This window comes from Musca domestica, unplaced genomic scaffold (genome assembly GCF_030504385.1).
Source record: "Musca domestica strain aabys unplaced genomic scaffold, Musca_domestica.polishedcontigs.V.1.1 20, whole genome shotgun sequence".
NCBI classification, from domain to species: Eukaryota; Metazoa; Arthropoda; class Insecta; order Diptera; family Muscidae; genus Musca; species Musca domestica.
This window is the reverse complement of record NW_026712250.1, coordinates 3,770,015-3,788,250: the sequence shown is the minus strand read 5'-3', so window position 1 is coordinate 3,788,250 and position 18,236 is coordinate 3,770,015. Positions and strand designations below refer to the sequence as shown.

The 18,236-nt window shown below is 32.3% G+C and overlaps 1 long non-coding RNA gene across 1 annotated transcript in view; it reads left to right on the top strand.

The window, feature by feature from the left end:
* Positions 1-18,236, top strand: part of LOC105261630 (activating transcription factor 3) — a 123,385-nt gene that overhangs the window by 36,407 nt on the left and 68,742 nt on the right. The window contains exon 2 of the long non-coding RNA XR_891441.3: positions 9,556-9,572. This is a non-coding gene — a long non-coding RNA (activating transcription factor 3). The remainder of the gene's footprint in view (positions 1-9,555; positions 9,573-18,236) is intronic.

Genomic DNA, 18,236 nt, shown 5'->3' with positions numbered 1-18,236 from the left:
GTTCCAATCTAAGGTACAAACTCTCAAGCTTAATTAAATTTAATTTTAGTAGAAAAATCACACACACACACTGTCAGCGCAAGTGTGTGCACGAAAAACAATAAGAAATCTAAAGAAACATTTGCTTTATATTTTTTTCTTCTGAGTAATGATTACTTCTAGCTAAGGCGGGAGGCCAGGAGGAATGTCAAAGAATAGCCATAAATTATAACAAGTGACAGAATGAGCAAAAAAAAAACAAAATAACAAATAGTTGAGCTACAGAGAATGACACACATTCAGTTTCGAGGGCAGAAATACAAAAACAAATCGGAGTATAGGACCTAAGAAAATGTTTTCGATTTTTAGAATTTTGGGTCAAATTTGGAGCAGTCAACTTTCGATTGATCAACTTTTTATGTTGAAATTCAAAACAAAAAATTAATTTTATTTGACAGGACGTAGATTCGAAAGATCGAAAACATTTTCTTAAAATGGAAAAGTCGAATATTTTTGTCCAACTACATGTACCCCATTCGCGCATCGCATTCTTAAATAATTGTTTGATTTTTACAGACTATTTTCAAATAACTTTAAATGCAAATATGTTAAATTATATCATCTCTACCTTCAGAATCTTGAAGAGATGGACAGTGGATATTCGGGAATTTAAGTTCTTCCATGAGGCCGAAGATGTAGTGACTGCCTTATTTTTTGACTTAAATTAGGCCTAAATAAGTTTGCTTTCGATCGATTGGTTTTGTTGTTGAGATCGAAGATTCGAAAACTTTTTCTACTTTTTCTTAAAATCGAAAAGTCGATTATTAATTTAATTTTTTCCATCAACATGTCCCTCATATCGTGCATCGCGTTCTTAAGTAATTATTTGATTCACCCAGACTATTTTCAAATAACTTTAAATGCAAATATGTTAAATTATATCATCTCTAACTTCAGAATTTTGAGGAGATGGACAGTGGATATTCAGGAATTTAAGTTCTTCCATGAAGCCGAAGATGTAATGACAGCCTAATTTTTTTTTTACTTAAATTAGTTGACTATTGATCGATTGATTTTTGGCGTTGATAATTTAAAAGTCAAAATAGAAAATTGATTTTTTTTGGAGCGGAAAAAGTTACGAAAGTTCGAAAATCCTAGTTTTACTTTGAAGGCATTTTCGATTAGGTATCCCTAAGTAGAACTGTAATAGAGGATAGTTTTTTTAATTTGTTTTGAATTATCCTGAATTTTTTTAATTAACTTTAAATGCAAATATGTTAAGATACAAACTCTTTACGTATCGAATTTTGAAGAGATAAACAGTTGATATTCAGGTATATAAATTAAAAACAAATTATATCATCTCTAACTTTAGAATTTTGAAGAGATGGTCAGTGGGTATTCAGGAATTTAAGTTCTTCCATGAGGCCGGAGATTCTTTCTGTTTTACTTGAATCAGGCATAAATAAGTTGACTTTCGATCGTTTGACTTTTGGCGTTGATAATTTAAAAGTCAAAATAGAAAATCGATCTTTTATTGAGTGGATAAAGTTACGAAAGATCTAAAATCATAATTTTACTTTGAACGCATTTTCGATTACGTATCCCTAAGTAGAATTATAATGGAGTATATATTTTTTAATTTGTTTTGAATTATCCTGAATTTTTTTAAAATAACTTTAAATGCAAATATGTTAAAACACATTCTCTTTAGGTATTGAATTTTGAAGAGATAAACAGTTGATATTCCGGAATATAAGTTCTTCCATGAGGCCAGAAGTGCAGTATCTGCCTCCTCTTCTCTGACTTAAATGTAGCCCTACATAGGTAGATTTTAGAAAAATTTCGATTACGTATCTCTAAGTAGAATTATAATAGAGGATAGTTTCTTTTTAATTTGTTTTGAATTAACCTGAAGATTTTGAAATAACTTTAAATGCAAATATGTTAAAACACAATATCTTTATGTATCGAATTTTGAAGAGATAAACAGTTGATATTCAGGTATATAAGTTTTTTTCCTGAGGCCAGAGGTGTAGTGACTGCGATTCTAATATCGAAAAGTCTAAAAAAATACGACTAAAATTACAGCTGTGTAGGTCATCTTTTGAAGATCAAACATCCGAGTTTTCTCTTTTCCTGGGTGGCACGGATTACGTAGCCAATTTTTTTTTCTTCCCATAAATAAAACCTCCTCATCCTCTCTTCTGATCTTCTAGTTCTTCTGCGGCATATTCGCACCGCAGTACAAATGTCCATTTGTCTTGTCTTTTTTTATTTATTTATTTTAGAGTCAGCTATCAAGTTATCAGTCTGACAACGAAGGTCATCATTAGCATTTGAATAACAACAACAGCAACAAAAACCCATAAAAACAATACTATAAACATTGTTTTTTTTTTCATACAACAAAAAAAAATAGAACAGAAATTGAAATAAAAGAAATTGAAATAAATTGTAATTAAATGAATAGAAAAACAACAGACAACTTCAACCAACCAACTACAGAGGATGAGCAGACACAGAAAACAATAAAAACAAAGTAATACATAATTAAATATGTAGCAAAAACAACAGCAACAACAACAACAATGGTCTACCATCCAACTCAATTAATTAGAAACGCCTGCTAATGATAGTTGTACGTGGGTGGTTAAGACAGTTTTCGGTTATTTGATAATGCCTGGTTGGGCGGGAAAGGGGTTAGCCAGAGCGGAGGTTTTGCTGGAGGGGTTGACAGCCCGAATACATATTAAAAAAAATAAGAAGACGACGAAAAAAGAAATTAACAGCATTTAAGTTGTGGCACACAAATATACATACATCCGTAGGAAGACGGTAGATAGATAGATTTTTTTTGCCGTACACTGGCCGGGAAAATGAATAGGGAAGGGAATTTATTCCTATTTTTAGAGGTGTTTGGATTCGGAACGAGCTAGCTCAAATGAACTTCTTTTGAAAAAAGTAAGGAGGAAGATGGTTCCCCATTCGTTGAAGTGGATTGTCGTTATAATAATGCCTTCCTAGCTCAATATACTCTCTTTCTATAAATTTTTTTTCTTTTTATTTCATTTTACTTTTTATGATCGATAGCCGCTCCAAGGTATCTCGTGTACGAACCATAAAAGAGAGAGATTGAAACAACTCCATATTCAATCGGAACTATTTGGAATGAAGGAACTATTTTTAGGATCTACTTCCTTTTTCAGAAAAATGAAGGAGAAAGTTCGATCCACTGCGTCAACCTGATAGACTAACTTTACCCTTTTTCGATTGTCTTCTCTTCTCAATTTATCGTCCTTCTACAACTATTTTTTTCTTTTTATTTCATTTTACCTTTTGTTCGATTATCACTCCAAGGGATCTCGATGCAAGAGATTGATTTCAATGAACTATATTCAATCGGAACTAGTTGGAAGCAAGGACCTTCATTTAGGAACTAGTTCCTTTTGCGAAAAAAGACAAGGAAGTTCGATACATTTAGTGAACTTGATTACCCAATTCTAGCTATTTTTGTTAGTCCTCGTAATTATTTCTTTTCTTCTCAATTAACTCTCATCGCCTATTTCATTTAACTTTTCTTCGACGGTCACTCCAAGCTTTACCCATTTTCGATGGTCTTATCTTCTCAATTTGCTCTCCTCTACAACAATTTTTTTCTTTTTATTTCATTTTACTTTTTGTTCGATAGTCACTCCAAGGAATCTCGTGTAGGAACGATGAAAGCATGAGACCTCAATGAACTGTATTCAGTCTGAACTATTTGGAATGAAGGAACTATATTTTGGGAACTAGTTTCATTTGAGAAAAGGAACGAGAAAGATCGTTCTCCATTCGTGAACTGGATTATATTCAATCGGAACTATTTGGAACGAAGGAACTATTTTTAGGAACCCATCCTTTTTTTAAGAAAAGGAACGAGAAAAATTGATGCGTTTTGTGAATCTGAATGTCGAACTTTATATTTTTCGATGGCTTTTTCTTCTCTCTTGACTCTCCATCTCCAACTATTTTTTTTCTTTTTATTTCATTTTACTTTTTGATCGATAGTCATCCGAAGGAATCACGTGCAGAAACGATGAAAGAATAAGATTTCAATGAACAGTATTCAATGTGAACTATTTGGAATGAAGGAACTATATTTTAGGAACTAGTTTCATTTGAGAAAAGGAACGAGAAAGATCGTTCACCATTCGTGAACTGGATTGTCTATCTTTGGTCTCCTCTTCTCAATTAACTCTTCTTCTGCAACATTTTTTTTTCTTTTTATTTCATTTTACGTTTTCCGGCAGTCACTCCAAGAAACTATTTCGGACGAAGGAACTATTTTTAGGAACTACTCTTTTTTTAAGAAAAGGAAAGAGAATTATTTTTCCGTTTTGTGAATCTGATTGTCGAACTTTACCTTTTTGATGGTATTTTCTTCTCAATTAACTCTTCTTCTGCATATTTTTTTCTTTTTATTTCATTTTACTTGTTTCGGCAGTCATTCCAAGGAAGGAATTATTTTAAGGAAGTGCTTCTTTTTTTAGAAAAGGAAGGAGAATTATTTTTCCGCTTTGTGAATCTGATTGTCGAACTTTACCTTTTATCGATGATCTTCTCTTTTTCTTTTTCAATGATCTTCTCTTTTCTCTTAACCCTCCATCTGCAATATTTTTTTCTTTTTATTTCATTTAACTTTTTTCGGCAGACACTCTCAGGAATCTTGTGTATGAAACCATTTGAAACGTAAGAGCTATATTTAGGAACTAATTGCTTTTGGAAAAAGGAACGAGGAATGTCGATACGCGACGTGAACTTGACTACCCCACTCTAGGTATTTTCGATGGTCATTACAATAAAGTAAACTCTTACTCAGTAAACTCTTACTCAGTAACTATTTTTTCTTTTTATTTCATTTTACTTTTTTCGGTATTAATCCCTTTTTGAAATGGATTTTTAACCCTTAACTACAGATGACCGGTATTTTTTACCGGTAAGCATTTACGATTTTTCAATTTCGGGGATAACTGAATATATTTTGCTTAAAAAAAAAACTTGTGCGGTTTTATCAAAATAAATGGTTTTAAAACTTTTTCAAGATCTTGATATACAATAAATATATAACAGATATATATTAAAGAAATTTTTCAATTGTTTTACAGAAATTTTATGTATTTTATATAACCGGTAAAAATTACCGGTGGTCTGTACTAACGTTCGTATAATTTGACGTCTGTAGTTAAGGGTTAAATATATTAATTTTTTTTTTTTTTTTGGTTTTTACTTAGATTACTTTTTTTCATTCCGAGTCTTAATCATGACACAATCTTTAAAGAAAAAATTACACTTTTCCGATATCCTAAAATTTCAAAATCCTTTGGCAATCCAATTTCTTTCACTTTCTTATGATATCCTCCTTCTAATTGTTATCGTTATAATAATGTTCTATCTTCATAATTAACCCCAACCATTTTTTTTTCTTTTTATTTCATTTTAATTTTTGACTGATCTTCACTCCAGGAAAATCTATTTTTAAAAAGCATCTTCTAATATATTTTTTCTTTTTATTTCAATTTACTTTATTTTCATTTCTAGTATTTTTTTTAAAAAAATCGTACCTTTTCAATACCCCCAAATTTCCAACATTTTTGGCCACCAACAATTCTTGCACTTTTCTTCTTTTGCGCTTCCCTTTTTCAAATTCTCTGCACTGTAACTCGTAGTAATTTCTGACACAGTCCACCAACACATTAATAGGTACACAATGCTAAGCAGGCAAATAGCTAGACCAGAAAGTTTTGTTGTAACAAAAACCCACCGGATTTCCGTAAAACAAAAAAAAAACTCACTATCAACTGTTAAGCGGCTGGCGGGCTGGCGGGCTGGCTGGCTAAGTTGGTTTGGTTGTTTAACTTGCTCGATTTCTTCATCAAGCACACACACAAGAAAAAACACTCATTTCTGTTCCGAACATGCAAGAAACGCTTCTGGGCTTCTCCCAACATGTGTGCGGTTCTTTGAAGAAGAAACAAAAACGCGTCCCTCCAACCAACTAATAGTCCACTTTGGCTAAATACAAAGGCAGAAATTGTGCATTAGTTTCAGCGGACATGCACACACACCACATCTTCACAGCTAACATGGGAGCGGCGTTATATATTTTCTTCTTCATGACTAGCAAATGGTTTTTATTATTTCTCTGTTTTTTGCTCTTCCCTTTTTTTTAGCAGAGCTTCTTTAATTCCATTTGCTTGTTTTACGACCTACTCGCTCTAGCTCGCAGTACTGAGCTGGCAACTGGAAATGACCCATAAAAATCGTGGAAGCAAAGAATTAAAATGTGCTCACCACAATTACCAGTTAGGGGAGGAGGGGTAGGGTAGGGTCACTACCAAAACTCCCATTGCAAAGTGACCTATTTAATTTGAAAAAAAAATAAAAATTTGGAAATTCCATTAAAGATATGGGAATTATTTTAAACAGACATTTATTTAACTTCTTTCGGAACACAATACGTAAGTGCTTCCCTGGAAGCATTTGAACCTCATTTTAACAAAAAAAATATTTTTATTTTTTATTTATATTTTCTTAAATATTTAGAGCCTTTTCAACAATCTCTCAATTGCAAAGAAATTGTAGAAATAGGTATTTAATTAAATTGCTTTAAAAGTAAGGGGTTACCTAAGTGATTCTAGAGAGGCAATTGGATACCCGATATTGGTGTTGAATTTTTTTCTTTTTATTTCATTTTACTTTTTCAAATTTAAAGTTCTCTAAAAGTGTTTGTAGAGAGGCAATTGGTTGGTAGATTGAATTTTTTTCTTTTTATTTCATTTTAATTTTTCAAAATTGAGTTCTGAAAAAAAACTCTCTTTTGCAAAGAACTCAATTCACGAAATAAAATTATGTTTCCTTAAAATTATGGCTTAGAAAGCGCTACCAGGGCAGCATTTCTTGATATTTTATAATACCTTTAACTTAGTAATAATTCAGAGGCCTACATCTCCCATACCCACTACTTTCAGCATTTCTTTCAAATTATTCTTAAAATAAAATAAGGTTTGAAATAAATTCCGAAAATGGTGAGCTTGGGGAAACTTCTGAAGGAAAGTCTTCAAAGTGAGGTGTTACCTAAGTGATTCTAGAGAGGCAATTGGATACCCGATATTATTGTTGAATTTTTTCTTTTTATTTCATTTTAATTTTTCAAATTTAAAGTTCGGAAAAAGGCAATTGCATGCCTGATATTGATGTTGATTTTTTTCTTTTTATTTCATTTTAATTTTTTAAAGTTTGGATGCTGTAAAATAACTTTAGTTTGCAAAGAACTAAATTCACAAAATTAAATTAATTTTCCCTTAAAAATATGGTTTGCAGAAGACCTTCCCGGGCAGCATTTCTTGATATTTTGTAATACCTTTAACTTAGTAATAATTCAGAGGCCTACATCTCTCATATCTTCTATTTCCAGCATTATTTCAAATTAATCTTAACCCTTAACTACAGACGTCAAATTATACGAACGTTGGTACAGACCACCGGTAATTTTTACCGGTTATATAAAATACATAAAATTTCTGTGAAACAATTGAAAAATTTCTTTAATATATATCTGTTATATATTTCTTGTATATCAAGATCTTGAAAAAGTATTAAAACTATTTATTTTGATAAAACCGCACAAGTTTTTTTTTAAAGCAAAATATATTATATTTATATTATATATATCTCCGAAATTGAAAAAGTGTAGTTAAGTGTAGTTAAGGGTTAAATCAAATAAAGTTTGGAATAAATTCCAAAAATGGTGAATTTTGGAAACTTCTGAAGGGAAATCTAAATATATCCCAAATTTGACTAAATATATAATGATGTTACCGAAGTGCTTCAAAAGAACCACTTTGGACATTTAGGAAGTGAATACACATATCTTTAGAATGGTTTCTTCACATCCTCCTTGATCTCAGATAAAGAAAAGGTCTTAGAAGAAGTTCCGGAAGTAAAATATTTCCAAGATATCTCAATACGGAAAAATTGGAACAGAAAGGCTTCAACGAAATCCTGAATTAGGCTTGGGCAAAGACTTTAATAGGAAATTCTTAATAGGACCCATATTTGGGAAAGAAATTGAATAATGCTATAGAAGTGCTTCACTGGAAGCATTTTTAGAAACAGAGCCTAAAAGTACTTTAAGAATATAAATACTCTGTTCAATATTTTGAAAAAAGATCAGATAGAAATAAATTTCCGAGAAACCTCAATCTGGGGAAAAATTAGAATGCCATAAATATTGTATAGAAAACGATCTGAAAGAAATTCTGAAAAAGACTTAGGGAAACCTTTATAAAGTAAAAACTAATTTGTACCAATAGTTGATAAAAAAGATCGAACGATGCTTACAGAAGTTATATTCGCAGATGAGTATTCCTTCAAATAAACCGACGATTCCTATAGATTACAAGTCTTAATTATTAATTTTCTTCTCTTTACTTTACCACTTTGCCAATTGCAATTCAAAACTTAAACTGTATGGACTGGCCTTCTACTCACTCGTATTTATAGCTTCCCTTCTCTGGATGCGATTTTCGGTTATCCTGGTTATAGTAAAATATTCCAAGGGAATGGCGACCACAACCATTCATCCAAGTACGTATACAAATAAACGAATGCCTATAAACAACAAAGTAAAACAACAATTACAAATACGAGTGAGTGAGAACAACAACAACGATTGATGGCATCACAATGAGAACTATAAAGCTAAGACTGATACATATCATGGTTAAAAAAAAAAATAACATTAGAACAGTGTTGGCTTGTTTGTTCGGGATACCATAGTATTTCATATTGTTTCAAAATGGTCAGGCTTAATCCCTTTACTTTGGTTTTTATAAAAACAACGTTTGTTTATTAGTGGATAACGATGGTAATGTTTACCAGGTGATATTCTCCCCAGAAGTTATTTTAAAAATAACTTCTATGACAAAAAAAAATTGCCCCCCAGAACATTACAATCGTTCTCCACTAATAAACAAACGTTGTTTTTATAAAAGCAACATTAAAGGAATTGAGCCTGACCATTTTGCAACAACAATAAATAATACTTTTAAAATATTTTTTTTTTTATTTTAATATTTTCAGAAAATTTTTTCACTAGGAATATAACTTTAAATGCAAATATATTAAATTGTTTATTTGTTTACCAGGGGGTAAGGCAGGGAATACGTAGGTTTCGGAAAGACCGACCAATCCTCATCAGTTCCCTTGTTTTTTTTTTTTTTGTCTGGGATATTCTCCCCAGAAGTTATTTTAAAAATAACTTTTATTACACGAAAAATTTTTGCCCCCCCAGAACATTATCATCGTTCTCCACTAATAATAAATAAACGTTATTTTTATAAAAACAACATTAAAGGGATTAAGCCTGACCATTTTGCAACAACAATAAATAATATTTTAAAATATTTTTTTTTATTTTAATATTTTCAGAAATTTTTTTTACTAGGGATATAACTTTAAATGCAAATATATTAAATTGTATTTTTATGTTAATAATTACTAATTAATTTCTTTTGATTCTCTTCTCTCTTGCAGAATTTCCAAATATTCGGGTAAGTCTAAAATGAAATGGAAAATAATTTATAAAATTAATTTAAGGTTATTTTTGAATGGCATTAAATTAGAGGGAAATTTTAAATGTGTTGGACTTTAATATGGACTTTATTCCTGGTGTTTTATTTTAAAAAAAATATGAAAAATAATTTATAAAATTAATTTTAAGTTATTTTTAAATGACATTAAATTAGAGGGAAATTTTAAATGAGTTGGAATTTAATATGGGCTTCTTTCCTGGTGCTTTTATTTATTTATTTATTTTTATTTATTTTTTTTTTTTTTTTTGTTTGAAATATTTTTTGTAATTTTTTTTTTTTTGGAACTGCCATTCTTTGCCCAATTTTATGACATTTCCATTAAGAAAAAATGTTAATGAAAATATTTTTTTCTGTATTTTTACAACGCCAACATGTAAAACATATTAAAGAGAACTCACAACATTACACAGCCATGAGACAACCCACATGGCCATATGCTTAAGACCTTATGGCACTGAAAACTAGTGGTTATTTTTTTTAGTGGCAGACATGTGGTGGATGCATTATGGCTGGGTTTTTATGAATGAATGAATGAATGGCTTGTAATGTTCCCCGCTCTTGCTTCGGATGGCAAATCTAGATATGCTAAGTAGTTGACAACCACACAGCCGTAGTAAATGTAGTAAAATAAAAAAGATCGGAATATGAAAATAATCTACACCTCCATTGGAAAATAAAACGAAAATTTACAATGTGTAAAAACGCCCAAGTCGAAACAAAAAATTCTGGCTTACCTCGCTTAAATAGACGCCTTTAGAGATCGAGCTGTCAAAAATTATTTGTTTGGCTGCAGAAATGACACGAACTGCAGTTCGATACTTGAATTTATCTGTGAAATGTCAACAACTTAATAAGACAGCACAGCACAGTCATGGTACAGCATTTGCTGCCACCTCCACCGCCGCCACACCAAAAGCCAAGCAACAGGTTGAGGTTGGAGCCCCCTCACTTGTTGCGGCCCACATAAAACTATGTTTGGTGCATGATAACGAAATTGGTTTTCTTGTTTTTTGTTTTCTGTTTTTTCGATTTCGTTTTGGCTTGAGTTTCCTGAGTCTTCTATTATTATTATTAATTATTTATATTTAAATATAATAATTACCCATTGATTTCTGTTGTTGTCTTTGGTTCAAAGACCTTTAATTATTGATTGAACAATACGGAAATTTTTGCTATTAGAAACAGAGATGTTTTTTTCGGTTTGCAAACAAATAAAACACTTGAGCTCGAGCTTTATTTTTTGTGCATAACTAATTAAGCATTTAAATGCAACCTGGAGTTGTTTTTGTTAAAAATTAATAGAGAAAAAAAGAGGTGTGCACGATAGAACATAATTAACAATTATATACTTAAGATCATTTGTCTTCATCTCGTGCTAGGTGACCTTGGAGAGCATGTGAAAAATGACGGGAAATTAATGTCAACGAACTTTGAGGAAATCAAATTTTGCAGAACCAAAAAAATTGAGCTCATGATTTAAATTTTATAAAAAAAAACAATATTAAAATAAGAGGTGTACTGAAGTCCTGATAAACCTGAAAACCACTGCTCTATTTGAAAAGACAAGAATAATTGTGTGACTGCGATTGGGTTAAGTTAAATAAGTTTTCGTATTACTTCAGGAAAATCCTTTTTTAAAATAAAATATAACTGATTCTGCTCTCGCCCGGAGCGGGAGTTTTTCTCTTTTAATTTCGACATTTTTGTACTTCGAGCCGGATTTGATTTAAACGATGTCTGAAGTCCTGATATACCTATTCGAAAAGACAAGAATAATTGTGTGACTGCGATTGGGTTAAGTTAAATAAGTTTTCGTATTACTTCAGGAAAATATATATATATTTTTTTTAAATAAAATATAACTGATTCTGCTCTCGCCCGGAGCGGGAGTTTTTCTCTTCTAATTTCGACATTTTTGTACTTCGAGCCGGATTTCAACATTGTATCTAAATCCTAATGAAGCGTTCATGCTTCTGAAGCTCCATTCGAAGTTTTTGCATCAAATTTTCGGTAGTTTTGGGTTTGAAGTTATTTGCATATACTTTTAATTTTAAATCCTCCATTGGGCCGTAATTGGGGCACATTGGGTGGATTTTCTTCTTTACATACATATAGAATTTGAAGGGTGGAGGAATCCCAGATCGGGTCAGTAGATTACATTTAAATTTCTATGCTTCTTAGGGTGCAAGTACATAAAAAGCTTGAAGTCATGGCTAGGCATATTAATGACAAATTATAATGGAAAACGGCGGCAGGATTTTAGTGCGGCTCTGTAATCCCTTTGTGAAATGTCACAAAATATGCCTAGTCATGACTTCAAGCTTCTTATGTACTTAGCCCTTTAGACATAATTTCATCAAGATTTGGTAAGCACAAATTAATATATCTTTCAGAATTGAAAGCCAACCGGACTCCAAAGAACCTGGTTCTGAAATTTTTTGGAAATTTTCAAGAGAAGATTCTCAAATTGTCAGAAAAATTAAAAAAAGATTCAAAAATGACCTGAACTCAAGTTACAGAAGGAATTGATAAAGGAATATGGCAAACGAATACATCCAATAACAATTGAGAATTGGACTGCTTCCAAAGTGAGAATCTCTAGAAGAAAACCTCACATAAGCGATGTTAACCGAAAATCGAATTTGGAATATGTCCGGCTTTATAAAAGCAGGAAAGAAGACTTCTGAAGCAATGTTTTATTCTCTGATTAAAGTAAATTTAATATTTTTTCGTTTCGACGGTAGGATCTTCGTATGGCGAAAACCGAACACTGAGCTTGAAAAAACAATTCAGTAGGTACCGTGAAACATGGCGCTGGAGGGGTTTTAAGGTGAGAATTCATAGAATTATTTTTGATTGGCTAAGTCATCGGACGGCTTCTTCAGAAAAAGGAGATTTAGGATGATTTGGTGCCATTTCGGCCCGTAATTTTTACTTCTTCACCCTACGCTCTTGTTTTAATTTTACGAGGAAGTCATCCGATGACATAAGTTAGTCAAAAAAGCCTCCTATGTATTCTCACCTTTAGTTTGGGGTTGTATGACAGCATCAGGTGTGGTAAATATGTATTTATTGATCAGATTATGGACAAGACTCTATATTTTAATATTCTGTAAAAATAATGTAAAGACAAATTTTGAAAACTTGAAACTAGGGTGTGATTACTATTTTGAGTAGGACAACGATTCCAAACACACATCTCCTAATGTTCTTCCCGCACCTTCCGCAATCTCCCGACCTTAAGCCAATAGAAAATCTGTGGGATGAATTAGAAAGACAAGTCAAAAATCACACCATATCTAATAAAAACCAATTCAATATAGGCTCGGAACAAGACGGGGAAAAAGAGCGTAATGTAGACATTGTATAACTACAAATGATCGAATACAGAATAGGGTCTAAAGGAGGTAACCTTATTTCAAAATATCCAGCTTTTCATTTTCTGTAATTTACCTCGGCAAATTCATCTGCAAACAAGTTTCCATCTCTTATATCTGAAAGAAAATTCTGGCTTTCAGACGTTGCAGGGTATCAGCTTTTTGATTCTAGCAATTGTAAAATATTTTCTAAGACGCCATTTATTCACCTTCCTTTCAAGCATAAAAATTTATCTAATTCAGCAAAAACCGCCCACCTTTAAGACCCCCCCCCCGAACTTACAAGTTCTAATTTGGTAATTTCAGATCATTCTTTTGAGATCTACACCGCCATTATCTCCATGAGCCTTAAGCAATCTTCCTTCGTTAGATTTTTTTTAACTACTTCGTCAACACGAAACCCACTTGACGAACTATAGTTTATATAATAATAAATTGTGCTTTTAACTAAAACACACCGCCATTAATTGAACAATTTAGATCGATGGCAAAGATTTCCGAGTCAATATTGCAGTGTATTTTTTTTAATGGCTAATTTAATTACGTGCAACAGCAGCTAAAACAAAATACGAAAACGAAAAACGCAATTGTCCGATCTGATTCCAAAAGCGAATTAGTTTATAATTTGTCCTTGTTTGATATTTAAATTTTAAATAATACAAAATCGTTAAATAGATAAACGACGGGAAAAAATTACTCTGGCACGTAACAATTTCAGCTACGTGTTTAAAATAATTATTATAATAAAATGTAAATATTTAATAAGAAGATTTATTGAGAAGTGATAAATTTTCTTATTTTATGAGCTGTTGAATTAATATTAATGGGAGATGGGAAAATATTGAAAATGGGTCCCCCAAAAACAGGTCTCAATAACGAGAACAAAAAGGGACTAGGAAAAATCGTATCTGTAAAGGTGAGAATACTTTTTTTGACTGACTTAAGTCATCAGCTGCCTTCATCGGAATCGAACAATGAATTGTAGGTTCAAAATCGAACTGATTCAAAATAAAACTCCTTAGCTCCTCTACGAAGAAGCCAGTCAAAAGGCGTTTTATGTATTCTCACCCTAAGAAAATTCTTCCTAATATTCTGCATTGCATTAACTTTTAATGCAAATAATATTTATCCAGGGATCAGTCTCGTTCTGGATAGCAAACCACAAAATGGGACGGATCTCTGAATAAAATTTTGTGAAAATTCTGCATTGCATTAACTTCAAATGCTGAAAATATTTATCCAGGGATCGACCCCGTTCTGGGTAGCAAACCACAAAATGGGACTGATTTCTGTATAAATTTTTGACATTTCAAGTTAATGCATTGCGGAATATGAGGAAGAACGTGTTCACAGATATTATTTTTCTTTGTTCCTTGGAAATCCTCCTAGAGTACTATTTTTGTCGTCTATTAAATTAACTTTAAATGCAAATATGTTAAAAAAATACCGCCGCATATTTATTGTGCTGTAGTCTCCACCATGAGATATATCCCTAAAATTATACAAAATTACATTTATTTGATTACTCTTTTAATGAAGCTTCAAAAATTAAACTTTAAATGCAAATATGTTAAATTATCAGATCACTTTTAACGTGTTGCAGACTCTCAATAAGATATGATTTCTATAAGTCTGTCTTGCTCATATCTTAAACGATTCGTAGGAATATTAGGCTAGAGGAATGTATGCCCAACGATTGGAACCTCAGCATCCTGTGTCCCGTTCACAAAAAAGGAGACAAGACGATATGCGGCAACTATAGAGAAATCAGTCTCCTTCCCATCGCGTATAAAGTGCTTTCCAGTGTGTTGTGTGAACGACTGAAGCCAATGGTCAATGACATTATTGGACCATACCAATGCGGCTTCAGACCTGGCAAATCCACCATAGACCAGATTTTCACTCTGCGCCAAATCCTGGAAAAGACCCAAGAAAAACATATCGACACATTCCACCACTTCGTCGACTATAAAGCCGCATTTGAGAGCCCCATCCGCTCAGAGGTGTTTAAAGCCATGTCTGCGTTCGGCATTCCTGCTAAATTAAAAAGGGTATGCAGACTTACTTTAACTGACACAAGGTCAGCAGTTAGAGTCGGAAAGGACCTTTCGGAGCCCTTCAATGCCGAACGAGGGTTCAGACAAGGTAACAGCCTCTCGTGTGACCTATTTAACATTCTGCTGGAAAAGGTCATACGAGATCCAAACAACACATGTTGCTCGCCTACGCCGATGACATCGACATAATGGGTCGAACATTGAGAGCGGTAACAGCCACCTTTGAACAAATTTAGTAGGAGTCTGCCAAAGCGGGTCTGGCAGTAAATGGCGAGAAGACCAAGCTGATGGTATCAACGCGCAAGACGTCCAGTAGACTCGGACTAAATGTGGAACTTGAAAACTACAGCTTTGAGGTAGTCAGTGACTTTATCTACCTCCATACCGCCATAAACTAAACAAATGACATCAGTTTTGAGATTCGGAGAAAGATAGTGTTGGCCAATAAATGCTACTATGGTCTATGTAAGCAGTTTAGAAACAAGGCCACATCTCGCCAGACCAAACTCACACTCTACAAGACACTGATACTACCCGTGCTGTTGTATGGATATGAAGCATGGGTACTTGCGCAAACAGATGAGACAACGCATGGAGTCTTTGAGAGAAAAATTCTCCGAAAGATCTACGGGCCGATATGCATCGTCGGTGAATATCGACGTCGAATGAACCACGAGCTATACCATCTATGCTCGGACATCGACATAGTCAGACGTATCGAGCTACAGCAACTACGGTGGCTAGGTCATGTAGTGCGAATGGATGAGAATGCCCCAGCTCATAAGGTATATAAGAGCGAGCCCACTGATGATTCACGCAGAAGGGGAAGGCCAAGAATTAGATGGAATGACCAGGTAGAAGACAATATATCGGAACATGGATGCGCCTGGAAATCTTTTCTAAACTCGGCTTATGGAACAAATGTTCTGTCGCGGGCCAGCTCAAAAAAGAAGAAGAACTTTAAATGCAAATATGTTAAATTAGCTACTCATTTTTTCAAGTCCTGAAATGTTAGGTTTCCTTTACATTTTTTTTGGAGGTTGATTCAAGGACCATTTTTATATTTATTATTTTAAGAACAAAACCCTTGGAATATATCAATTTCGTTTTTTTCCACAAACCTCTGATCTGACATTGTGGCACTTGTGGTTAATATAAATTAGACGTTGAATAAATGCATATTTATTTAAAGAATAGTTAAATTAAGAACATTTCGCCTGTGGTAGTATTAAAATTTATAACTTTAAATGCAAATATGTTAAATTTTTCGAATCATTTTTATGGTAGAGGTTCTCTTTTTTTCGAGGAGTCTCAGCTGTAAAGTAAGCCTTGAATAAATGCATGTTTATTTATGGAATAGTTGGAAAACATTTTATTTAGGAGTCTCTGCTGTAATGTAGGTCTTAAATAAATGTTTATAGTTAAATTTAAGCCACTTAACCTATGTTGGTATTAAAATCTGAATTAAAAAAATGGTTTCAAGTCTGACTAATAAATTTTTTTTCGTTTAAAGATTAAAAATTTCTTGATAATCTTCCGTTGTTGTTTTGGCCAAATAATATTTTATGGCTGGCCATATCAAATTTCATTTCAAAATAAATTATCGTTGAGTTTTTATTTGTTTTTTTAGATACTTTAGCGAGATAACCCACTTCTCCTCAAAAAAAAAAAAAAAAAAAAAGATATTCACAAGTGGGTGTAAATCGTTTTGCTTTGTAATGATTAGTAAATCTATTTAAGTTTTTTTTTTTTGAAAAATTTTAAAGCTATTAAATCAAACATTAATGGGTAAATCAACCACAACAACAAAACGCAAAATTTGTATTTGATAGTTTAATAATTGTTGCAGCAGCAACAATAACACCAACATGTAATTACTTGATTAAATGTTGTTGGCTTTAATATTTAGTCAGAGATTGTGTTTTTTTTTTTTTTTTTTTTTTTTTTTTTTGTAATTACATCTAACAGTCTAATCCGATTAAGTGATTTCTAGAACAGAACGAAAAATTTAAGTCATGTAAAATTGACTTTGAAAAGAATCTCAAAGAGGTTTGAGAAAACTCTCAAAGCAAATAATTCGGTTTTGGGATCAGGACTTTTATTTATTTATTTTTTTTTTTTTGGATTGTTTATCAAAAATTTAGTTTTAGAAAAAATTTTTGTAAATAGAATTCAAGAGAACTTCACAATTTTTTAGGCAAACTCTACTGTCAGGCCTCAAAAATAGTGTAAATTGAAATGTTTAACTTGCCACCACCTGCCGAATAAATGAATGACTGAATAAAGTGTAATAATACAAAATTACATAGATATTTTTTTCATTCATTGAAAAATAATTGTTAACAGTTTTCCAAAATGCATGGCATCATTTGATATTTGATATGATTACTATATAATTTTAGCCAAGCTATTTTACACTTTGTAAGGCGAGCAAAAAAAAGCAACAAAACAATTGTAAATATAATGTTTAACAATAGAAAATTGTTAATGGCATTTGAACAACATCAACAAGTCAAAATTGAAAAACGCTGACAGCTGTCACTACAACTCTGCGGTGCTCTGGCGTTGTAACATACAGCGGGCCAGGCACTTGTTACTAGACACCAGACAGTTTACGGGCAATGGTTTTGGGAAAGAAGACAAGTAGAAAGTGGGGCCGAGTTATCTGCTCCTCGTTCGCTCTCTCCCTCTCTCTCTCTCTCAAATTCTCTTCAAAACCACAGGCATTTAAGTTAAAAAAAAAACAAAAACCATATGGGAAATGTTTAGATGATTTACATGGGAACTTTACAATGTGGCTGGGGGGAGGAACCAAAACTTGTTTAGTTTTTATTTTTAATTTTTCTTTTTCATAAACATATGAAATGACCTAAATATATAAAGTATTTAAGAAATTTCCAAGGAAATGGGTCCATAAGGCAGGGGAGTTTTGTGTTTACCAGCTGTTCCATTTTTTTTCTTGGGGTATTGTTTTAAATAATAGCCATTTTGCATTGAATTTTGTTTAGATTATTTATGCATGCCAACCGGCTGAGTGGCAGACAGTTCTCCACCACTCACCAAAAAAAAATTAAATTTACATTTCCATGTCAGCTGAGAAATATTTTGAAACAATCATAAAACTCTCTTTCACAGCCCCAAACATTGTAAAGCTTTTTAAATTTTCAACACGAATTTCAAAAATTTTT